The sequence below is a fragment of the Xenopus laevis genome, chromosome 6L (assembly GCF_017654675.1).
Source record: "Xenopus laevis strain J_2021 chromosome 6L, Xenopus_laevis_v10.1, whole genome shotgun sequence".
NCBI lineage: Eukaryota > Metazoa > Chordata > Amphibia > Anura > Pipidae > Xenopus > Xenopus laevis.
This window is the reverse complement of record NC_054381.1, coordinates 101183560-101210669: the sequence shown is the minus strand read 5'-3', so window position 1 is coordinate 101210669 and position 27110 is coordinate 101183560.

The following is a 27110-nucleotide window of genomic DNA, read 5'->3' as shown; positions in this document are numbered from 1 at the left end:
TTCCGGCGAGCGCGAACACCCGATGTTCGCGCGAACAAGTTCGCCGGCGAACAGTTCGCGACATCTCTAGTTAGGGTACAATTGAGACATTAGGATTATATAAACACTTTGTCATTTTTGATACAGCAATGATTAATTAAGGTACATCAAATAAGCCTCTTTAAACAGATGGGTCTTTAAGGAGCGCTTGAAAGTTTGGAAAGAAGGAGAAAGTCTGACAGCTTGTGGCAGAGAGTTCCAGAGAAAAGCAGAAGCCCGAGAGAAGTCTTGTAGACGAGAATGGGCAGAAGTGATCAGAGGAGAAGTGAGGCGAAGATCAGAAGCAGAGCGTAGGTTTCGTGAAGGAGTGTATTTGGAGATTAGAGATGAAATAAAGGGAGGGGTTTCATTATTAAGGGCCTTAAATGTGAGTGTAAGTAATTTGAATTTGATTCTAGAAGAGATTGAGAGCCAGTGAAGGGACATACATATGGGAGCAGCTGATGTTGAGCGGCGAGATAGATGAATGAGTCTAGCGGCCGCGTTTAGAACAGATTGGAGTTGTGAAAGGTGACTTGTTGGAATACCTGTGAGGAGTAAGTTGCAGTAATCAAGACGGGAGATGATGAGAGACTGAATCAGTGTTTTAGTTGATTCTGAACTGAGATAGGGTCGTATTCGAGCAATGTTGCGCAGTTGAATACGACAAGATTTTGCAAGTGTTTGAATGTGTGGTGAAAAAGACAGATGAGAGTCTAAGATGACTCCTAGGCAGCGTGCCTGTGTGGTGGAATGAAAGGTGGTGTTGTTTACGGTGAGTGATATCTGAGGGACAGGGGAAGATCTTGGAGGAAATATAATGAGTTCTGTTTTAGAAAGGTTCAGTTTCAGGTGGCGCTGTGATATCCAGGAGGAGACAGCAGAGAGACAGTCTGTGACTTGGGAAAGGACAGAATTAGAAAGATCAGGAGTAGACAAGTAGAGTTGGGCGTCATCAGCATAAAGGCGATACTGAAGTCCAAATGGCTGAATAAGTTTTCCTAGTGAAGTTGTATAGAGCGAGAACAGCAGGGGGCCAAGAACAAAGCCTTGAGGAACTCCAACAGAGAGTGGGAAAGTAGTAGAAGTAGAGTTAGAGAAGGAAACTTTAAAGGAACGGTCAGACAGATAAGATGTAAACCATGAAATAAAAACCTTTGTAATAAAAATGTGCTAATCCTATTTTAGCTCTGAAGACAGATTTGCTTCATGTAAAAAATGCATTCATATTATTTTGGGGAATAATTATCAATTATTTTCCATAAACATGAATAAATCTATTTTCTGCATTAGGGATTTTTTGCAGAATCTATAATTATACTGTATATCAATTTATAGCAGAAGGTCTCTTTTTAGGGAAGTTAAAACCCCCTACATCTTCATTGTTGTTCATGTGATTTGGTCCATTAACATTTGGGCCAGATTCAATTCAGTAAGAACATTTATCTCATGGTTTATCACATGAAAAGTCATGGGAATTAGGGAAGGGAGATCATTTTTCTGAATTGAATTGCATCTCAAAATGAAACTCGTCCATTACGTCCAAAATAATCAGTTTTCCAATGCAATCTCATAAAAGCTAAAAAAGAAAACCAAAGCAATTGATTAACTGGCCTATGTACTAGGTTAATGGGCAAGCTGAAATGTTATGGACTATACTTCCTGCACATTTTCTGAATTACAATGACAAAAATACATACTGTATTTACAGTATGTAGGGGATTTAAAAATGGAACCTTCAATACTGTGGGAAATTGCCTGTAGTGTAATCTGTTCCCTGTGGGGTAGGATGTGTTACCACAACAGAAGTGACCATAGTTCTATTTATCTCTTTAGATTCAACTATATGAAGGGCGTAGATGTTGCTGATGGCTTGAGGCAAGATACACATGGGAATTAGGGAAGGGGACTCTTTGAAGGAGGGCTTGTATTAAGTGACAAAATGGTTATCACTCTCTAGGAGTGTGAGACAAATTGGGTAGTCAGTAAAATGAAATGTATTCTCCAATAAGGATTATATTGTACATTAGTTTCCAGCTGACACATGCCAGACTGTAGGGACTCCGGTGGGTAAGTGTAAAATATGCTAGGGGTTGGACATATTATGGTATATATAATACCCAAGCGAAGCTGCTGTGAAGTGATGTAGATACTATAACTGTTCAGTGAGCTAGGTTAAACAGCTTTATCCTTCACTATTTCTAGTCTTCAATAAATTCATTTGGGCTCTCAATGCACCACACAGTAAGCAAAGTGAAAAAAGGCAAATTTTTGTGCCTTTCACCCATTGCGTTTGGGAGTGCAGACCTGCGGACTGCACTGTGAATCGAGTGCAGCCTGCATTAGGCCGTGCTTGATTTAAAAGGGCCGGGGGGAGGTACAGTATATAGGCATCCTCTCCTAATGCCCATACTGCACACATCAGTCTGATTTTTTGTCTAGTACTCAGTGCAGATCGCAGTGTGTAGCCTTCCCAAATGAGCACCAAGGAGTGCACTCTTGTGCCGCTTATTTATCTTGCACTTGTGCCTCCCTGGATCATAAATGGCCCTCACTGTTTTTGTTTAAAAACCACTTGCATTCAAGATTTGTGTGAGAGAGTGAGCGTGTGTGTGTGAGAAATTGTTCTCCTTACCTACTGAAGCAATACTGTGCCTGGAGAGTTGCAGTAGCTAATTAAATTTATTTTTATAGTGCTACATTTACACTCTGCCATCATTTTTGCAGCAGTACAGAATGTGTTAATGAAAGGTAAACAAATCATCATTTTTGTCACTGTTTCTATTACTTAGTTGGACTGTGGTATATATTTTACTTCTCGTGTTATACTGAAAATTGCCTTCTAGTAATACATGTTCAAACTTTTGCCTTGTGTTTTACACTATTAAATATGCATCTTATAAATATTTATGTTGTTTTGAATTGTATTTTAAAAGCTTGTCAGTGAGAACAGCAGCATTCCACAGGTGATTCTTTAGAGTATCTGATTCGTTATTTCTTCAACTCTTACTGCAAGGGACTGTGTCTGGTTAAAGAATGTATAAAAGGTTTAGGAGAAGGTCAGTTTTTTGTCACCACTTGAGTCACAATCTTGAGCTCCCTCTCAGCCTGTGTACTTGCTGAATCTCTTGACATGCTCTTTATTTATTCTAACACGCTTGCACAACGATCCTTTGATAGAAAACTATTCAAATGCCCATAAGAAAAAAATCTGAATTGTTATGTTATTTCAGCTACTATTTTATTCAATGGCAAAACAATATATAACAACATTATACCTATGTATTTGAAAATTCTCAAGAAGGACAAATATATATTTATAGCTATATGTTGCTTTTCTGGATTGTTCTTGGATCTTAATTTTAATGAACGCTGTCACTTTATGTTTCATTCATATTTATGTATATATACTGTAAATAAGTGTTTCTTGTATCAATATTTTCTCGCTACATTTGAGATTTAGCTGGCAGTTGCAAGAAGCAGGTAATATAGCCTAGAAAACCAAGGGAGGTTTTGATGTTGCTAGAGATTTACTTAGAAAAAAATATTTTTATGGTTTTCCCCAGATATATCTGATGCAGAATCAACTAGCGGTGCCACCAGACCAAATGTGTAACTTCCCTCCCTGAACTGTTTCTCTGCTTAACCCTGCCTTTTAAATCCTACATCCCTCTTCCAAAATGGCAATTTTCTCATCGTCCTCGGATTGACCCACTTATTACTGTAATTAAATCAGCCCATTTAATTACAGTAATAATCATGGACTCAGACCCAATTGTAGACTTTCTCACTTTGGGATAGGGTCAACTTGTGGTCAGGCATACCATAGATGATAAAAAGTTTCCAGATTTATGTAAATATGATTATAACTAGTGATGAGCAAAATTTTTGCCAGCCATGGATTCGCAGCAAAATTCCGCATTTCTCATCTGCAATTTTTTTTGCGAAACTGCAGCAAAAATTTGCTTGGAAAAATTTCCCAGGACAAAGAAGTCGCCATAAGAAACAACACCCATTGACTTTAATGCATTTGAGAAAAAAAAAAAAGTTTCCACAAGAAAAAACTCCCATTGATTGTAATGCTAAGAGAAAAATGGGGTGCACGTAAAAAATTGACGCACATGAAAAAAAATGTAATGCCCATTGACTTCAATGTGTTTAGAAAATTTTCGACAAAGCAAAACGGGACAGATTCGGTCATCACTAGTTGCAACATGCCCTGCTATAGTCCAATCAGTACTAAAAACAAACAAGCATTTCCCCTACTCTCATAGACCTTTAGATTGCCCACCATCCACCTTATTGTCTCCCTAGGGAGGAGGTTTTAAAACTAACGCTGAACAGGTATCTCTGGGGTTGATTCTTTCTTTTCTATGGGGCAGATTTATCAAAATGTGAGATTAGAGCACAGAACAATCCACCCACTTTCTATTCATTCCTATGTGATTTTTAGAAATGTATTTTTCAATGGGTGAAGGTTAGAGTTCCCCATGTGATAATCTCTATTTAGCATAGAGTAGGCAGCAAAGAACAGGAAAAGCACCCATGCAAACATTCTAATGAGTTGGAACTGGATAAGAGTGCAAATTGGAAATTCTAAAGCAAGACCTTTACTTCACCAATGTCACAAATGATATATAAATAATAGTTCTACTCGAAATAAGGCTGCATTAAAAAATGTTAACATTGGCATTTCTAAAAAGCATAATCTATGCAATGTATGACAAGGCAGCTAAAATGTATATTAGACACATAAAGCTGCCTCTTTTGATTTGTTCCCTTTTTTCAATTAACAAGTCCACTGTAGCATGTCATTTCAATGAACAGAAATTGGTGGTTGTTCTGGAAATAGCTAAAAAATATTACAGTAAGTAATGCGCTGACTGCTGATGCCAGTCTCTTTGATGTTTATAAACCCATACTAATTACAAATTTAAATTTCTATCAACTTTGATTACATTAAAATATATTGCTTTATATTTAAATATTACTATATAGTTAAATAGATCTGCCATTTCCTTTTTTCTTGTATCCATGTGAAAGGGCTGCTTTGCAAATATATTGCAGCAAAAATATCTAGTTTAGAGAATGCTAGTTTATTAATTTGAATAAGAGACATTAAAACATAACTTTTTAGAATAAAGAGATACATCAATATAATTAAAACTGCTAGCTTAATGCCTAGAGGAAATTCCTAGAGGAACTGGTGCCACTCCTGGAGGACCTAAATAACAAAGCAAAACTCACATTAATCTCTAATGTGTAAAAGCAGCAGGCAAGGGTAGCCCAGCACACACTAAAGGAATAGTTATATCCTAGAACCATAGAAAATAAACTGTCCTGTAAATTCTTAGCTACTATGCCAATCCTGTATGTGTTCTGAACCAGTAAGTGTGAAAATGGAGGATTCAGAACTAGTAGGATCAAAGTTTTTTTTCTGTACTGTCGTAAATGATTCATTTTGCAAATTTGATTTAATAAAATTATTACATTTAGTAGTCCACAGTCAAAAACAGTTAGAGGAATATGCTCCACTAAACTGTATTTTTTTTTTTTTTTTACAAATAGTCTATATTATTTTTTTATTTATTTTCAGAACTATTAATAGTTTAGCAGTGTACTTTCTCAATCTAACTTGTTTGTTACTGTAAACAACTCAATCATGCTGTGTGTGAGAAGTAGGGATGCACCCAATCCAAGACTTTATTTCAGCAGAATATGGCCGAATCCAAGTGCCGGGCCCAACCTAATCCAAACCCCCTCCCTCCTCCTCCTCAGCCTAGTTGCCCCTAACTCTTTACTTACCCCTCCATGCAGATTCTGTCCAGTGGAGTTCACAGCAGCCATCTTCTTCTCTTCAGTAATCTTTGGAATGAGACTATGAAGCTGCGCACATGCACTAAAACTCATGAAAATTAGCAAAGCGTCGGTCTCATTCTGAAGATAAGCAAAGCAGCTGAAGATGGCAGAATTGTTTAAAGTTGACCAAATTCCCTTCCACAAATTGAACTCATTTATCAATAATTTTTCTCAAAAAAATCAGGGCAACAAAACAAAATCAAGCATCAATTTGTATCGTATGATTGACACTCCGAAAACTGGACTTCAAATTTTTGCTACGAAAACTCTACTTTATCAGATTATCCAGCATAGGTCACAATGTCAAGAAACAACTTCTGTGAAATCTGCCATTGACTTCTGCATGGCCTCGACATGGTTTGACATGGTATATATTTCCGAATTCAGATTTTTAGCAGTTTTGGGGTATATTAACTTTCTAAAAATTCACGTTTTCTTCCCACAAAAAAATCACGTTTCCCTTTAAAAACCTCGACCAGATAAATCTGAGGTTTAATAAATGGGCCCTTAGGTCACATGATTATTGGAATTGCAAATTCCAATGACCTTTCATTTTCCCCTTTCCTTACCCTAATTTGCAGATGCAAATTTAGGTTCTGATTTAGAATGTAAAAGTAGATGTTGGCCCTTTAGCTGCAACTGAACTATACCACCTAGCAAGCTTCTGCCTATATACTGTAGCTAATGGGGAGCATTGTATTCAAAGTGTTAGTCACTTTGAATATATAATCTAGTGTTTGATTATAAATATTGATATAAGTCGTAAAAAAATGTAAAGTTATGAACAAAACTTGACTTTATCGGATAATCCAGCACTAATCACGATGACAACTTCTGAGACATCTGCCTTTGACTTCTACATTGGCTTGACAGGTTTGAGATGGTGTATCTTCAGATTCAGATGTTTAACAGCTTTGGGTATAATAAATCTCTAAAAATTCAATTTTTTTTCTCATGAAAAATGTGTGCTTCACCCTTAAAAACCTCGACCAGATACATTTGAGGTTTAATAAATGGGCCCCTAGGTCACATGATTATTGGAATTGCAGATTTCAGTGACCTTTCTTTTACCCTCTTCACTACCCTAATTTGCATCTGCAAATTTGGGTTATAATTCAGTTCACGTTTCAGTTAAATACAGCTTTTTAAAGGGTTGTTCACCTTGAATTTAACTTTTAGTATGATGTAAAGAGTGATATCCTGAGATAATTTGCAATTGGTTTCAACTTTTTATTATTTGTGGTTTTGAGTTATTTATCTTTTTATTCAGCTCTCCAGTCTGCAATTTCAGCAATCTAGAAAAAAAGATGAACAATACACAGTAGCAATAACAATAAACTTGTAGCCTTACATAGCGTTTCTATTTTAGATGGGATCAATGACCCCCATTTGAAAGGCAAATAATTCAAAAACAATAAAAAAGAAAAAATGAAGGCGATTTAAAAAGTTGTTTAGAAGTAGCAATTCTATAACATACTAAAAGTTAACTTAAGGGTGAACAACTCTTTTAATAGAACATGAGTCCCAATAACCCACAAATAGAATATGAGTTTTTGTATAGAGCCTAGGGCAATTATGATACATATTGCATTGCAACGTTTGTCTGTGTTATGCATGATTTCTAGTTCCAGTTTGAATTTCCTAACAAGCTTGTTCAAATGAAAACATCTTGGAAGTATCTATTGACCATGAAATGGAAATATACATTGAAATATGAAAAACAATACTGCCCTTAAGTCCTGATATTCATAGGTTTCTGTAGATTTGAAGAAGGCCTCGTGTGTGTAGACATGTGACACTTGCAACTACCCCATCCAGTAGGTGTAAGAGCACTATACAGTTGCATCATTAGTTCTACGAGAAAGGATATATCTTAAAAGAGCTCTTTTTTGCTGAGGTTCCTGACATTTCTGTTATTCAGTTTTCAATTATTTATTTGGAGCCCTGATAAGAATTCAGCACCATTCTTTTGTAGCCTATAGGAAAAACTGTCCATTGGCTGAAAATGGTGAGTGGTATGGAAATCCACTGCAAGGGACAAGTTAGCTAAGTTATATATTAACGGCAATAACTTTTCAGCGAAACTATCTCGTTTTAATGGAAGACCTAATTTTATGCAGCATAAAGGCCTCTAGAATATTTATGCGCGCTGCACAATATATCATAGTATATTGCTAAATGTAAATTGTAAGCCCTCCTGATGTTACCAAGTCTCCTGCTAGGCCAGCTCAAGGTGACTGATGAACTGTGTCTTGCATCTGATTAGTAAATGAACTCCATTTTGTCTTTACCATGCCATAATGTTTATGAACTGACATTGCACAAAAGAGAAGGATTCTTGTCAAACTTCAGCGGCATATTGAAAAAGCAATAGAGAGGAATGCAGATTCAGTGTATCTTTCAAGACAATAGTTTCACAGGTCTCAGAACACAGTTTGCATCAATATTTAGAATTAATGCGTCCTAAAAGAGAATAATTAGGCTGTTTATGGCAGTAGCTCAGACTTACAAATTCAATACACTGTTACACTTATCTGGACAAGACTTTTATGGCTTTTATTGTCTTTAATTTATACAGTATTGAGTGATGTTCAAATGTATTCATGTGTTGCACTGATCAATCTGTAATGATTTGAAAAAAGTCTCTACTTCCAAAGTTTCCATGAGACTGACCTTTTACTCCCCCTTTTTTCCTTACATTTATGCTGATTGCTTTAACTTTGTAATCATATAGCTTTGCATGTGCTGTTAAAATCCAGTTGCGATTGAATTCCTGGAGTTAATGCAAAGCCTTAAACGAAGATTGTAAATGTATACTGTATCTAAAATGAGCAGATCTCACATTTTCTAAGCAGAGGGAACAGCCTGCCCTGTATATGACCCTCTTCTGCTGGCTGATCATAGTGAATGGATATTCCAACATAATAGAAAACCTTTGCATGGAGGCTTAAGTATAGATTGGAGAAAGCAAAGATTAAGCATATTTAGTTATCACTGAGAAACGTAAGAAAGGAGGGTGCCCCAGGGATCAGATTGCATCGGTACTTGCTTTACAACTTTTATTGGCAATGCATATATATACTGTATATAAAACATGAATGTATAAGGCAAGCAGTGTGTAGGTTTACAGGCATGGAATGCTTGGGACTTTGGGTCTTTGTGTAATTTGCATCACCATATAAGTCTAATTAAACAAACTATTTAAACATTAAATAAACCCAATAGGATTGTTTGGCCACTGATATGGATTTATGCAGTTTAATTAGGATCAAGTAGGTAATGTTTTATTACTACTGAGCAAAAGGAGTTGAGTTGTGAAAATGAATATAATTCTATAGGAGATTTTACTCCTGTGTTTTCTGGAATATAATAGGTATTAACTTCACAATGATGTCATACCAGTTTATGGTTAAAATTTTCTGTTTTATGTTGACCTGCTGGGGTAACCAAGTTATATTCTAATTTATGCATAGAAGGTAAAAGTAGATGTTGGCTCTCTAGGTGCAATTGAACTGTACCTCCTTGCAAGCTTCTGCATATACTGTATAGCTGGTGGGGAGAATTGTATTCAAAGTTTTAGTCACTTTGAAAGTAGCCCAATGACCCAAAGCCTAGCATGGGAAGCAGAGCTGGAGGTCACCCTGAAAGGAGAAACAAACCCTTAATATAAAAAAAAACCTACCCTACATAGACCCCTCTACCTCCTTCCACCCAGCCTAGCTGCTCCCCTCAGGCAAATGCCCCTAACTCTTTACTGACTACTCCATGCAGATTATGTCCAGCAGAGTTCACAGGTGGCATTATCTTCTCTTCGGTAATCTTCAGAATGAGACCGGTGAATCAGTGCATGCGCAGTTGGAGAAACTTTCTGTTTCGCGACAACTGCACCGAAACTCCCGAAAATTGCTAAAGCGCCAGTCTCATTCTGAAGATTAATAAAGTGGCTGAAGATGGCGCCCGTGAACTCCGCTGGACAGAATCTGCACAGAGGGGTAAGTAAAGAGTTAGGGGCATTAGCATGGGGGGGCTAGACTGGGGGGGGGGGAGGGGTCTATGTAGGGTAGAAGGGTAGGGGTTCATTAAGGGTTTGTTTCTCCTATAAGTCACTCCCAGCACAGGTTTTTTGATTATGTAGTTTAAAAAAAGTTACTGGGCTATGACTTAGGCTGGGCTTAAAAGGGAGTGCATAGTATTTTCCTGCTCCATTTTAGGCAGCACAGTGAAACAGTTAGTGCTTGCTATGAAGAGGACCTGGTCCAGAGGTTTTAGGAAGCGGCTGCGCAGCAGGACCCGGGATGGCTACACCAGCAGCTTTAGGATCTACTGCAGAGGGGCAAGGTTACAAGGCCTATCACCCATCAGACTAGGCGCACAAGACTGCTGGAGAGGCTGAGTCCATCGTTAAATCTAGTGTTTGATTATATTTATATTGCCATAAGTCATAAAACAAAATGCAAAGTTATGAAAGGAACAAATGTAAAAATGTTTCACGTGATGAATTAAGACTGCAATGCCACAAAAACTGTAAGCATTCTGTCAGGACAAGAGAAGAACACACATGGATAATCTGGTTCTGGAAACCTATTGTTATAATGATTCACTCCTGGAAGAATTCATAGAATGATGTGCATCTGTATACCACCAGCATGGTGGTGTGTGTGTGAGCCCAAGGCATGATAAAGGGCTGCAACAGGCCCAAAAGTTTGCCTCTTCCTGGCGCACAGAGACGACACTTATAAATGTCTATGCAATGATAAAGAGGCTGATATACTGACATAATTACCACATAGCAACCAGTCAGAAATCTAAACTGATTTAGAAATTGAAAGCAAAGAGATGATTGGTTGTTATGAATAACTGCACAGATTTAGCACCAGTGTTGGTTTACCAGCCCCTTGTATGTTTGTTCATATAACATAAATATTGTTCCCTTTTTGTGCCATGTATGATAATCACAAGAGCTGCACTGTTTTTTCATGAAAAAACCCTATAAAGATATAATACATCAATTGAAACCATAATTAAACAGAAATTGTCATCATAACAGAATACATGTAAATAAAATGATTTATTAGATTTTTTTTAGACAACATATAACAAGAACATCTTTCATTCTCTACATTTTTTTATTTTTGTTATTCCATTAATATTTTCATACTGCTTTGCCTTAACAAAGAGCAGCCATTATGTTGTTATTCAGTACATTTCATGTGTATGACCAAATGCTTTCATGCCAAAGGAAAACAGTATGTTATCCTCTCTAATCTGAATTGGAAAAAATACACCTCAAGCATGAGTAAAAGAGGACATATATTTTGCAAACAGTTGGAAAATCTATTAAGACCACCCGGGGTGTCAGATCATGCAGAGCTCCTGCTGCACAGAGGTGAAAACTTCTGGCATTCTGTTTGAAAGCAAGCCCGTAGCAAGCAACTCCATCAGGGGACCAATTCAAACAAAATAAAAGTCAAGGTGAAGCAGGGTATGAACATGTTATGCATTGTGCACTAGTAACCAAAGGCAAAATTCTGCTTGCTCCTTAAGCTAGTTATACAACTTGTTATCGATGATATTGTTTTTTATACATTTTGCATTCTAGATATATTATTTTGAAGGGGCTGATTATCAAGATACAATAAAAACCCTATTTTTTATGTTTTTTTATTATATTTTTATTGATAATGATCAGTGTACAATAAATGGGAAAATGCTGAAAGTAACTGCAATTAATTGACTGCTTGTAGCGCAGTGCAGGGTAGCTTAGGGCAGCACTAACATTGGTTAGGAAGAGGCAGATTGGTGCTTGTGTCATGGGAAAGGGAGGAGGCTGTTGAGTACACTGGAAGTGCAGTGAGCCATGGTTAATGTAAGGGTAGAGTATTAGGGCTTGTGCCCTTGTTCAGTAAAAACTGCACCACCCTGGGTGTTTCTGTAGAAATCTATTGTCACCATATTCTCCGGCTTCTGTCTTTTCTTCGTTCTTTATCGGGCCCAGAAAAAAAGAAGACAGCTTCTATAGAAAAACCTCAGGTGGTGCAGTGTTTAGCCAACAGGGGCACTGGCCCAAGGTATCAGTTAAGCAATTATTATCACTTGGGGATAACTGAACATTTTTTGGCATCCCCCAGTGATTATACATATAATTCTCCTTGTTATAAATGTTAATTAAAGCTGTGGTTTACATCAATCCCAAAACATGTATCTCTTTTGTTTTGCTAAGATGTCTCCAATAAGCAAATTAAAGTACAGGTTTTGTTAAATATGGTAGGTGCAATCTAGTTAGCACTTATGTTAGTATTTCATTCTATTTTCCTGTAACTTTCTTTTGTGCTGATTTCTAAGGTCAGTAATAGACATACCATGTAGGAATACTATTTCTAATTCAGACTTCAGCCCAGTGCTAGTAGAGATGCCTGATTGCAGTCTAATAAATAATGTATGAATTTTGGACTTAAGCAGACGTAGTGCTAAACTGATGTCAAAATATACAGTGGGCAAGGTACAATTTGGTGAGAAAAAGGTTTATCGTGTGAAAAGTCATGGACGAGATTCAATTTAAGATGCAATTCAAATCAGAAAAAATTATCTCAAGGGTTATCACGTGACAACTATATTGAAGTCTATAGGAAAAAACTGAAGTGAAGCGAATTAGGAGAAAAGATTTCTCTCCTCAAATTGAATCCCATCCATGCGTTTTCACATTATAAATCATGAGAAAACTTTTTCTCACTGAATTGAATCTGGCCCTATATTTGTCTAGTTTTAGCACTGTGAAGCACACATATTAGAGAGCTCTGATTTTACCCTCAGATCTATGCTAAAAGTGAAACTCCAGTCTGCTTGAAAGAAAATGTAGTATGAAGTAACTTGCCAGAATACATTCATTAAAAATTGTCAATGGTTTTGTTAATGTAGTTTCTATAAAAACAAGTGGACACTTTTTGTTCTGCTAGTTCTAAATCTTAAAACAATGATACAAAAGAAAGTTTCCCCTTAATAAAGCCTCTACTTGGGCAGGGCTAGGAGGGAGCAGTAGTTAAAGCTGAGTTTCGGTAGTGAAGGGAAGGTACTTTACCTTATAATAGACTGAAAGTAGTCAGGGAGCACCATCCCTCCCACCCGGCCATGGTGACAGCTTGGTGTTGTTGAGGAGTTGGTTGAGTAGATGGATAATCAGACCAGATGCCATCCCTTTAGAAGTAGCATAGGTGGTTCTTCACAGTGCGATTGTGGAATGCCCTGCTGGATGATGTTGTGATGGCTGACACCTTTAAGAGAGGCTTGGGTGATTTCTTGGACAAGCATAATATTATAGGCCATTGTGAATCTACAATTAATATAGATATTGGTATGTATAGTTTGAGTGGGTATGTGTAGGTATTTGCACTGGGATTCATTTAGAGGGTTTTTTTTTCAACCCAACTCAACTATGTAACTCTGACACCTGCTCAGGCCCATTCCTGTATCCACCTCCCTGCCAGATGGGGTCCAGGAAAAGAACTCCTGATGTGTGATCTCCCTTTTATACTTTTACACACTGTCACCTACTGGACAACACTTAATAGCTATGACATCAAATTTTACCCTGGAAAGGGAAACAATCACCCAGGCTCACCTTAGGTGTCCAATTAAAGGGGAAACTACCTGATAAATATGTCTGACCCTCGGGGTCTCTACATACATTTCATAAAAAAATTGTTTCTGACACACCAAAGCAAGTGTTCAGAAACTAATTTTCATGATACTGTAGTTAATTTTACCCTGCTGCACACCAACCTACACACTTGTCTCTAGAAATACTTTAGATGTGAGAAGTGCAATCAATCATAATTTTTTACAGGAGTTTACATACACTATTGCTTTACAACTATTAATAAAAACTGTGACATTTTCAATCCCAAACTGGATGTTGTTCTTTGTCTTCTGGTGCTGAAAGGTGGGTGGAGGTGTGGCAGTAGTTATTGGAAGAAATTTTAATGCTGCCCATGTTATACAACCCATGGACAGCTTGGTTGCAGGACTGCCCTAAAACTTCTTATATGGAAATGTATATTAACTCTCAACAAAAAAAAAAGGACTATATAGCCTAATGAATTTCATATATGCTGTAACATGTTGAGTTTATGCTCTAGAATGTGCATAATGTTCCAGATTGCTGCATAGTGCTTACGAGATGTGCTACATGCGCATGTACTTAAGAACAGATAACACATTACATACAGTAGCTGTACAGCAAGCATTGTGTTGTTCTGTCATTAGAAACTGCATACCTCCCAACTCGAAATTCTGACAGCTCAGTCTGCAGTCCCGGTTTCTTACTGAAATGTCCTGCATTTTTCGTGGATCTCCTGCATTGATGCCAAAAGATGCAATGTTTCTGAAATGTAATTAAATAAGAGGCTGTTGGCAGAGAGCCCAGAATACTCAGCACCTGCACTTAGATACATTTATAACTAGCAAGATAAGTAGGTCTCATGGGGGAACATACTTGCAGCTTAAAGGGCAATTTCATCATCATTAGCAAAACTGCAATAACACATAAAACATGACCATAAGACGGTCAAGTGTTCAAACTTTCCATAACCTGTCAAATTTAGAATTTTCCATTTTTCAAATGCTGGGAGGTATGCAACTGTACCAGCTAAATCATTAGCAAAATTTATAGAAACGTAAGAGTCTGCTGCAAAATTGTACTTGCAATGTGAAACAGAAGCAATTGCTCTTGAAAACGTTTGTGTTGCTTCTGGCTCTCTGCATTAAATGATGTCTGCCTGCAATTTTTTAGGCACAAGTATAATGCGTCTATTAATGGAGGCCACTGTCAGAAACTTGGAGCCTACTGTCACCAGTGTTCCAATGTAGTTTTAAGGTCATGGTGGGCCCTATGCAATATTCAGATTGGTGGAGCCCTCAACCCTTCCTTCAAGCAAAACCCCCCTTTCCCAACCCGCCTCACACAAACTCCCCTTCCTAACTATTGCTCTTTCTCCTGCACCCTATTAATAAAACCTGAATAAGTCACAAGGCTCTAGCTCTACATAATATTATCTCTACCCCACTGCAGTTTTGTAAACTTCCCTTACTCTTTGCTACCAGGTCTATGCTTCCTGTTACCTCATCCCTACTCAGTAATAGTGATGGGTGAATTTATTCGCCAGGCACGAATTCACGGTGAATTTGCGCAATTTGCCACCAGCGAATAAATTTGTGAAACGCCCGCAAAAATTTGCGGCAAAAATTCGCCCTTTTTCGACACCGGCGTCCGTTTTTTCGGAATTTTTTTTTTTTTGACGCCGGCGAATTTTTACCGAGAATTTTCGCGGGCGTTTCGCAAATTTATTCGCTGGTGGCGAATTGCGCAAATTCGCCGTGAATTCGTGCCTGGCGAAAAGCCACCCTTTACGATACTATGCTTAGTATTGATGTAAATAAGTTTGAATGTTCAAATATTATGCTAATAATGTCTCTATTCCTGTCTATACTCTCTAGCTTTCATAGGATTACCCACTGCAAATTTATGCAAGTAGTACAATAAAGAAAAAAGGAGTGGCGATTTGGTTTCACACCGCAATCAATCTTCACATAATTAAGCAACAATCTGATCCATTAGGAAGATTTATTATTGCAATTGTACAATCACAAGACCAAATTTACACCATAGCGTCAGGGTATGCCCCCCCCCAAAAAAAACAAAAAACAGTCCTCTTTCTACCGAACATTCTTCAAAACTATAGACAAATTCAAACAACGTTGAGTAATAATAGGAGGAGACTTCAACATACCACTAAATCAAGCACTAGACACAAAATCAGGGGGAACCAAAATCACACAAAAGAGACCCTTAAATATGCCTTAAACCTGAATAAGCACCTCAGAAATCATACTCTCTTTGATTCATGGCATGAAACCCATCCAACTGAAAAAAACTACACATACTACTCACACCCACACACAAACTATTCAAGAATAGATTCTTTACAGACACAAACCTACTCCAACAAGTAGAAAAATCCAAGATAGTATTGAAAATGTGGACAGATCAGCATGGGAAAAGCCACCCCAACTACCACACATTGGAGGCTAAATCTCACTACTCTACAGCAAGGAAATATCCCAACACTCTTATGGAGTATTTCACTCTGACACAAATGGGCTCAAAAGCCACATGGTGGCACTATGGTGCACACACAAGTCAGTTATCTGAGGGCAACTCATCAAATATGCCTTCACACTCAAAAAACAAAGAGAAAAAACAAGACAAGATTTAGCGAAACTACAAGATCTAGAAACTCAAAACAAAACCCACCCCATTATAAAAATGGCCAAAGCACTCAGGGAAATAAGAAGCAAAATGGAGGAAACACTACATTCATTTGGATTCAGAGGCAAGATACTGCATACCACACTGGCCTTATACTAGAAACCATAAGCACAAGTTACAAATATGGGATTCTTATTTGATCCCTTTCACATCACTAATGGGACAAGACAAGACTGCCCATTATCCCCACTTATATTCAACCTTAACCTGGAACCCCTGGCCAAAACCATCAGAGACACAACTGAAATAACGGGAATTGACACTCAACGAACAAATTAGAAACTAGCACTTTTTGTCAAGATTAATCACTTCCAAAACTATTTCATATACTAACAAAATATAGCCGAATAGCATTCTACAAACTGAAAGTTAACAAAACGCAAGCCCTACCAATAAACACACCAATAACAAGACAGAGGCTCTTAAAGAAGCCTACACCTTTCAATGGCGACAATACACAATCACCTACTTAGGAATTGAACTTGGCAACTCTATCACCAAAACTTACAACAGCAACTACCTGAAAGTCCTAAAGGATATACAATCACAGCTTGTCAAATGGAAACCGCTATACATATCCTGGATGGGGAGAATGGCTACAGTCAAAATAAAGTCATTTCCAAAATTATTATATGTATTTAGAAGGTTACTGATCACAGTACTAAAACCCTTTCTTAAACAAGTGCAAAATACCCTAGATACATTCATTGGGGGAGGAAACAGATCAAGACTCAAATGCAACATGATGCAACGCCGACAAAAAAGAAGGAGGATTTGTTGTACCTAACATAGAGAACTATTACAAACCAGTAATACTGGAATAACTAGCAATGTGGAACCTCCCTAAAAACCACAAACAGTGGCTTGCCATAGAACAAGAACAAAAATGAAGTGGACTAAATCACCCATGCAGTTAATAAAACACAATAACAGCCTTACGAATCTGGAATCAAATAAAAACTAACAGCCAAATACACACCTTTCCGACAAAACAGACACCAATCAGAACTATGGAAAGAATGATTTCCGATTTATCCATAAAAAATTGGGAAAACCTAGGTTTAACAACAGTAACACAACTGTTTTCTACCAATATTCTAAAATCATACACAGATCATACACAGATCATACACAGATCTACAAACCGAATTCAATCTTCCTAGACAGGATCACTACAAATACCTCCAAATACGACACCTCAGAAACCCATACCAAAAAAACATTCAACGACAACAAACATCTTTCAAGCAAATATGTTTTCACGCTGCAGGACAAAAGAAAGGACTATCTAAAGTTTACAAAATAATCTCATCCTATGCAACAGAGATGAAACCAGCTCACATCCAAAAATGGATCTTGGTATAACAAAAATATTATCACAATGGACCCAAGCAGCTAACACAGCTTTTAAATATTCTAAATGTACCAACCACATAGAAAACCAGAGGAAAATCCTTTTTAGGTGGTACAAAAATCCCTCCGTCCTTAACATATGTACCCAAACACCTCTGCAAGCTGTTGGAGTGTAAAACAAGAAATAGCCCCCTTCTGGAAAGAAGTTTCACAATTATTAGCTGAAGCCACCACAAATCCAAGATCACTAACTCCATCATTAGCACTGTTAAATCATGGAATACAAGATATCAACCCTGATAACAGAAAATTAACTTTTCATATTCTCACTTCAGCTAGGCTACTAATACCAAGACTGTGGAAACGGCTGAAATATCCAGCAGGGCGACCTTAATTAATTTCACAGACTCACCTATGAAAGACACACCACAAGCGCCAAACAACTAGCAAAAGAAAATGTAACTTGTCAAAAATGGCAAAAGTGGAAAACCAATTACCACAACAACCAATAACACACTTGCAAAGACCAACTACAGCGGATACAAAGAAAAGAATCATACAGTAGCAGCCAAACCGAAACTCTTACTTACCTGTCCTTTCTTGCACTCTATGTCTTCCGTCAACTGATGATCATATGCACCTGTAAAACCAATAAAAAAGTTAAATTAAAAAAAAAAAGATAACTTTTTCTCACTGAATTGAATCTGGTCCTATGTTGGCAAAAAAATTACAGTATTTTTTATATTACATATACCAAGAAATTATGTAGGATAGGTACAGAGCAGACAGCAAAACAGCAAAAATTTATTTTTATATAGAAAATATTAGTATCAGTTCCTCAGTGATTGCTCCACAATCAAAATGAAATGAAATGTAAGACAAAGGGAACAGAGTGATTTGCTATTTTTTTTCAGAAAGAGAAAGCTTTGAGCATGAATTCCTTTATGAGCATGTGAATCATAAGAGTTAAAGGCACTTAGCTCATTACAGAAAATGATGCCTTTGTCAGAGCAAGAGTAAAAGTTGGCATCATCTCAATTGCAGGTCTTGAAGTTTTCACTGATAGCAAGAGTTTAAAATTTACAAGTGAGTACATCAGATTTTTTTTCTGTCTTAAGGGACAGAAACCTAAAGGGCTGACTTCCTTCTTTTGCTCTCTTTATAGGCATTCTGAAAGAAAATAAATAGATAGATATGTCTTTGACTTCATACTAGAATGTTGAAATCACAATTACACTCTACAAAAAGCACTCCTTTACCTTTCAAGATTGTCAGAATTTACTTGCACATACTGTAAGTAATCCATAAAAAAAGTGACACAGTCAGATACTAGATAAAGCCCATAACTTTGTTTTTGATGCATGCGGAGGAGGAAGCCATGGGTATAGAGCATAAAACTTTTGCTGCCAGATAATCTCAACCATTTAGGCGTGGCACTACCAGGCCCATGTCCTGAAACAGGCATTCCACCTCTCTTGATACTTCTTTGGCCCACCAATCAGCAGCTGGAGGAGGGAGTTTTTTTAGTGTACAGTTGCTGTTTCTTCAGTTGGACACATGACAAAGAGGCGTGTGCAGGTCTCAAGCACTGCACTTACCCTAGAACACTGCTGAAGTAAGAAGCCAGAAGCCCAGTTTCTCTTTTCATGCTAGGGGATGTCTCTTTATGGATGTCTCTAGTGGAAGAAACTGGCCACAGAAGCCCAGGGCAGCACTCCAGGAGCATTGGTAAGAGAAGCCAGCAGCCCGGAAGGGATGGCCACAGGAGCAGGATTCCAAAAGCCTTGAAGAGAGAAACCAGCAGCCTAGCCTTCCCATTCTCATCAAGGTACATCCCTCTTCAGAAATCCCAGGGGGGAGAAACTGGCCAGCACGGAGTTCCAGGAACCTTGGGAAGAGAAGCCAGCATCCTTGGTATTAGTTTCGGGGCATGACGATTATCAAGTTACAGGTCAAATCACATCACATCACTTAAAATCACAGATGAAATCACATCAAGTCATGTTGAGTTACATCAAGACACAGATGTAAACACATGACAGAAGAAGTCACATCAATTCAAAGATGAAGTCACCTCAACTCACGTCAAGTCAAAGATGAAGACATATCAAGTTACAGATGAAGACACATCAATTCAAAGATAAAGGCATGTCATCATCATCATCATCATTTATTTATATAGCGCTGTCAAGATACACAGTGCTTCAATCAAATCAAATATAAAGTCACATCAAGTCACATTGAGTCACATGAAGCCACGTCAAACCACACTGAGTCCCGTCAAGTCACAAATGAAGACACGTTATGTCAATTCACAAATAAACAGCAAACAAGAAACGGATCCGCACACACGCTATAATCAGCAGTTGGGGGGACACCCCTCTTTATTATATCACCTCGTGATCAACGTTTCGGGGGGATAAACCTCCCTTCATCCTGATGAAGGGAGGTTTATCCCCCCGAAACGTTGATCACGAGGTGATATAATAAAGAGGGGTGTCCCCCCAACTGCTGATTATAGCGTGTGTGCGGATCCGTTTCTTGTTTGCTGTTGCTAAGGGACCTGGCCGGGGTCGACGGAGAAACCAGCACCACCAACGCAGTGAGAGGAAAGGCGGGTGTGCGGTAGGAACATATATTACAGAATTCACAAATAAAGTCACATCAAGACACAAATGAGAGAATGTCAAGTCATGCTAAGTCAAGTCACATAAAGTCACAGATGAAGTAAAGTCACCTCAAGTCACATATTAAATCATGTCAACTAAAATAATGTCACAGATTAATTCACGTCAAGTCATACATATTGTCACTTGAAGACAAATCAAGTCATGTCAAGTCACATCAGGTCACCTCAAGTCACAGATGCAGTCACCTCAAGTCACATCACGTCAAGTCTGGTCAAGTCACAGATAAAGTGCATAAAATCAGCTCATGTCAGCTCAAGTGAAAGATTAATTTGCATCAAGTCACGTCAAGTCACAAATCAAATCATGTCAAGTCAACATCAAGTCACAGATGAAGGAAGTCAAGTCAGGTAAAGACACATCAAGTTACAGATGAAGTCATGTCATCACATCAAGTCAAATCAATTCACAGATGAAGTCGTGTCAAGCCACATTGTCACATCAAGTCATGTCAAGCCACATTGAGTCATGTTGCTTCACATATGAAGACATGTCTGGTCACAGATGAAGTAACATCAAGTCACAAATGAAGTCACGTCAAGTCACAAATGAAGTCATATCAAGTCACAAATGAAGTCGCATCAAGGAGCATCAGGTTATGTCATGTCACAGATGAAGTCACGTCAAATAATGTCAAATCACATTAAGTCACGTCATTTCAAGTCAGGTCAAGTCGCGTTAAGTCACAGTTGAAGTCATGTCACGTCACGTACGTTCATTAATGTCACAGATGAAGTCACGTTAAGTCACATCAAGTCACAGGTGAAGTCAACTCATGTAAAAGTCAGGTCAGGTCACATCACAGATGAAGTCACGTCAAGTCACAGATGAAGTTACATTAAGTCACAGATGAAATCAAGCCAAGTCACATCAAATTACATCATATCAAGTCACATTGAGTCATGTCAAATCACAGATGAAGTCAAGTTAGATCAAGTCACAGATGAAGTCATATCAAGTCAAGCCATGTCGTCATATTAATTGACATGTGAAGTCAGTCAAGTCAGGTTAAGTCACATCACGTCACATCACATCAAGTCAAATAACACATGAAATCATGTCAAGTCATATCAAGTCACATATAAAATCACAAATGAATTCACATCAAGTCAAGTCAAAGAAGAAAACGCGTTGAGTAATTTCAATTCAAGTCAAGTCACAGATGAAGTCACATCAAGTCACAGATTTATTGCATGGTTACATAACAATACTAATAATATTTATCATTAGACTATACAGGGGGCTCTTGCACATCTGCACCACTGGCGTCCTGGGGCTCCTCTTCTGCATAGGCCTGCAAAGCTGCCTTTGCAGGGGTCTGACGGGAGGCCATTCTCCTCTCCCTGTCTGTGGGTCCTTGGAGCTGTGGCACTAGTGCTTGAGCAAAGTTAACAAAAGGTAAAAGGATGCTTAACAAGGTTTTTAATAATGTACAAAATTAAACGTGTACAGCTGTAGATTCTCTAATAAAGTTGTGGCATATGGGGGGCAACTACTTATCTGTTATCTGCTAAGTAGCATGTGCCTTTTTTCCTTTTTTAGCTTGAATGGCTGCCATGGCTACACAGCAGCTCAATTATATAAACTATATTTATCTTCCTGAAGCAAACACATAACTTTTACCAGTCCATAGCAACAGTAGATTATATTTTAATTACTTTAAAATGCTTTTATTTTTTGGCGTTACTGTTCCTTTAACTACATGCCATTTTCATCCGTCCCTTTATTTTATTTAGATCTTTTTTCGTTCCATGTGTCACAGATGGCACCATGACATGCAGTGTGTGTTTGTTCCTGCTCTTGTGCCTGCTTTTCTGGAATAATGGACCTTTTGTCTGTATATGACGCAGCTGGCATCAGAAACTAAATAGAAGTCACAAGTCGGATACAAAAAGTGGAACTTCATCCTGCTGTATCAGTCTTGGCATGGATTTCTTGGAGCCTATACAATCATCAATAAAATGGTTGTTCTAGAATAAATTCTGTAAATAATGCACCTTCCAAACTTGTTTCTCTGGCCACCCACCATTATTTAAACCTGTAGCATTGCTTGTTCCTTTAGATACAAATGTTTATATCACTGTATATCATGTTTTCACATCAAGCACCTGAAGTCCTCCATAATTTAATAAATGCTTACAGCCTGTCATTGAAAAATTCTGCTTTTCCTTTCTAGATGTACAATAAAAGAGAATATTTAGAAAAGGCACTTCTGCTAAACTGACATCTTCTTTATTGGTATAAAAATGAGCTAAATTGTCAAGTTTAATACAATGCTATTGGGTTGGGATGGTGAGGATGTAAGACTAATTCTCAAAGCAGATACCCTTGTGTTTCAATTATACTTTCAACTTTATATTTCACAAGTTCTTTCATTTTTAAAACAAGAATTACTTGGAATTTTCCCTTTCTTCTCTATGCATTTATTTATTCAAAGATATTTTTTTGGAATTTACTTTTTTAATATTTGCAAACGTAATTATAACATTACATTTTTGGTTCTGTGCACCAACGGACAATGTTTCCCTAAGTCTCTTATGTCAACCCAGTTTTGAATTATCTTCATTTTGTTGCTCAATGTCTATCTACCTACTCATACATAGTTATAAAGTGTCAGTGTGTGTCTTTAGTGACTCAGATAGTGAACTCATGTTGGCAGCAAAAGTGAAGGTATAGACACTGGAAGAATGAATATGCTGAATTTGCTGGGCTGTAGCCTGCTAATGACCGCACATGTTGAAAAAGAGAACTAATTTACAGAACAGCTGCTGATGGCTAGGCCTGAAAGAGGTCAAAAGGGTTTACTTTAAGTGAGTGACTATTATTCAACCACAGGTTTTGCAGTGCTATAGAGGCTTTAATATATTCCTATTTGTGGCATCACCCAATATTGCAGCAGTTGCGAATTTGTGTATATTATCACATTTATAGCTAAAAATGTCATGGATGAGGCCACCCAACTCCATATAGCAAAGCATGGGTTCTCTGGACACCAACATAGATCTGTTCATGAATAACTCATAGTATTTAAACTATGAATTTTAAAAATATTTTTTAAGAAAAAAATGTTTAAAAATGAACTTGGGGTAACACAGAATCTCTGAATGGCTTATATTAGCCATCAATGGGCTTATAGTGTATTTGTTTATGTGACATCAGCTAAACAAAAATGGTCTGCGAGTGGGTCCAAAACAATGGACCCATTTTATAGCCTTATTTCAATTTTCTGCCATTGCTACACAGCAGCTTGTTTATATGAACTATAGTAGTGTTTCTGAAGCAAACACATCAGTTTTACCAGTGCAGGGCAACACTGCATGGTATTTTCATTACTTTAAACCACTTTCATTTTTTGGTGTTATTGTTCCTTTAATGGAATATATTTTGAATCACATGAATTTTAAACAAACAGATTTAAAAATCTGATCCACCAATGGCATTTGATGACATACTGTATGTTATAAACATCCTATCAGTTGCATGACTAGATCTGTCTACTATTGGTCTATCTTGCAATGCTAGCCATTGCCATGTGTGGGTCAAACTAGTTAATAAAGCATTTATCTCAAATTTGCTTATATGTCCAGGAATTGCCCCAATACATATGCTAACAGGTGTGTCACATCACAGCACATGTAATATATACATGTACCATTAGGAGAACATTTAGGAGAACAATAGCAATATAAATCCTTTTGCATATAGTTCATCTGACTAAAATACATCACAATACCCTTAAATGGTCTTGGGTTGCATTACATAAGACATGTGACTCTGATCTTGAAAGTGCTATGGTTCATGAATAGCCCTGGTACCTCTAATGCTTCCTTTTAGCTATGTAGTATAAAAGCAGTTAACCTGTGTATGAATATATCTCCTTTGCATTTTTCCACAAGGTACCCAGTCCAAAAACAGTTATGTCTATTCTTAAATGTGCATGTGCCCTTATTGTTCATACAGTGTTCCAAATAAGTATGTATATGTACTGTATTTAAATTTCTATGTCATTATAATAATAATAATAATAATAATACATTGTTATAGTGCTATTTCCATATCATATTTATGTGTATTGTTTTCCCTCATTCCTCGTAGTAAGTTTCATCCAATGTAAATACATTTCTAAGGAATTTACACTCTTGCGGCAAGAGTCTTGCCACTGCCTTTCTTAAAGAGAAGTCAAAGCTGTAGTTTCAACATTTACTGTGTGCAGTCCAACTCATTTTACTTCCTTATATAGGAAGAAATTATTGATATCTTACTGTATCATTATTACCGTTTGATCCAGGACCTGGCTTGAAGCTTCTCTCACCTTAGATTGTGCTAAATCAACGCATCATAAACACAAACTGCAGTGCTGCCTGGCATTTAAATGGACACCTATGGTTTCTTCCAATCCATGCTACATGTCAGATTTTCCTGCAACTCTACTTTGAAAATGAGTCTTTGCATCTGATTAATTTCTAATGAACTTCTGAACTACCCCTACCTAAAAAAAAATCCTCTGAACATGTAGGTCTTTTTAGATTTATCTTGATTCAGCTTACATAACATTGTTTAAATATTTTTTCCAGATATGTCAGCTACATATTCCCTACTCATAGTTGTCACATGTGCTTCTAATACTCAAGATTACTTTACTAAACATATCTAAAGCACATGGTCTGATATCACTCCTCTTGTCTTGCTAATGTCTGAAAGCATCAAAGCAATGTCAGAAGTCACTTAATCTTTCTTGTTTTTTCCACTCTACATTTTATCATGTCAAAAGACTTCTGATCCAGCATAGCCTTACTGCAATCTTGTTGTAATACATTCAGTGGTGAGACATACTGTACACTGAAAGCAATGTAATTGGGCAACATCACATAAAGAAAGAGATTGATAGTAACTGCATAGAAGATGCTTCCCCACTAACACAAAGAGTGTGGGAACAGGTACATAAATATATACAGGTTATGCCATAAAACAGCAGCCTTTATTAAAATTGTATAACTTAAATTAACTATTTAGTTCTTGTTGTACACTTGCTGATTAGTGTGTATGATGTTTTACTTTCTCCCTTATAACTAAATTTTTTGTGTGAAACGCTACTCTGAAATTAGTGTTCTTTAAAAAGCATAAAGACCAAAAAATTTAAATAATTTAAACGACTGTCATTCTAAACTGTTCTTTAATGCATGCATGAAACTGTTTTAAAATAACCAGTTACCTAAACAAATAACCATATTCTCTTTCCGTAAAGTTACCTTGATACAGTAAGGTATTACAACCTTACCTTGATACATATGATATTATATTTTAAGTTTTATTTGTCACAGCGGAGTACTGCACAGGTAAGGTTAGAAGAGGGAGAAAGGAGGTTCTCTCCTGTGACTGCACGGTGGATTGATTGATAAAGACGTTACTACTACTTGTGCTAGGGGGCAGCCTGCTTGGATTTCATATCATCGACACACTGTAGATGCAGGTCCGGCAGCAGGTCTGCTGAACTTCTCTCATGTTGGCGGCACAGCATAGTAGCGATCGCTTGTTCAATTCTGGCTTTTGAATATTGCCTTGGGTTAAGCTGGCAAGGTCCTATTTATTTGATAAAATGTGAATAAATGCTGTGGCCATTTTAAATCCACCTCTGTCTCCTGGTTTCATTAAGGTATGTAATAATGGGGTCCAGTGGGCTAGCTCAAGGCAAGGGTCAAATTGAAGAGTCCCCTTGTCATGTCAACCCACTTGAGTTTGTTCACTGTTAAGAATATTACTTGGGAGATCAGAGAACAAGTAGACATAATGCCAGCTGTGACTGGTTTTAACACACAGAGGGTTATTTATTAAGATCCGAATGCCCGAAATTCGAACAATTAGGATTTTTCTGATCTTAAAAACAATCCGAATTTTTCGGGATTTATTAAAGTACGATGGTATGAAAACTCTGAATCTGAAAACCCAGCATCTCAAAGCTCTTGGGGTACTGTATTAGTCAATGAGGAAGGTCCCAGTGTCTGCACTGCTGTCAGTACTGATATCTGATCATTTCAGGGATTTTGGGCCAAAAATTCAGGGGTTTCTGTAGAAGTCCGAAAACTTCCAACCTCCGAAGTTTGCCTGAACCTATTTTTTTGAATGATAAATAAGGTCCATTCGGGAATTCGGAGTTGCTCAGATTTTTATCTTAGAAATACTGAGATAAATTCAGAGCTTGATAAATAACCCCCACAAAGCTTCTGTCCAGAAACAAGTCCAATGTTGGAAAAATCTATAGAATTAGGAGAAAAGGTGCACACCCTCACAAACAGAATGCAGGGTGTTAATTCATAGGAGGCTCCCCATAAGGGTCTCCAAAAATAGCTACTGAATATAATAAAACAACAGATAGCACACCCAATTAAAGAAAAATAAATTCATTCCTCAGGGGCACAAATCACAAATCCTGCCTTTTTTTAAAAAAAAAAAATTATGATTTGTGCCTCTGAGGAAGACCCTTAAGGTCGAAACGTGTTGGGCTCACAAAATATTATTTTGTATTTTTTGTTATATTTTTCCTTTCTGTAATAAGTTTATTTTTCTTTTACTGTTTTTTGATTATATTCACTGTTGGAAAAAAACTTAAATAATAGAAATATAAACTAAGGTAAACTTGAAGTAATAACAGAAGAAATGCCACAACTGACAATCACCATCTTGGGCATCAGTAAACTTAAATGGACTGGGCAGGGCCACCTCATGTTATACAATTACCAAAACTTTTAAAGCAGGCAAAATACTGCAGAAGAAATTGCATAAACAAAGATTGATCTTAATTCTGAATATGTGGATATACATAGCTTCCTAGACCTAGCGGTTAAAGATGTTATGTTCATCGCAGGCAACTGGAT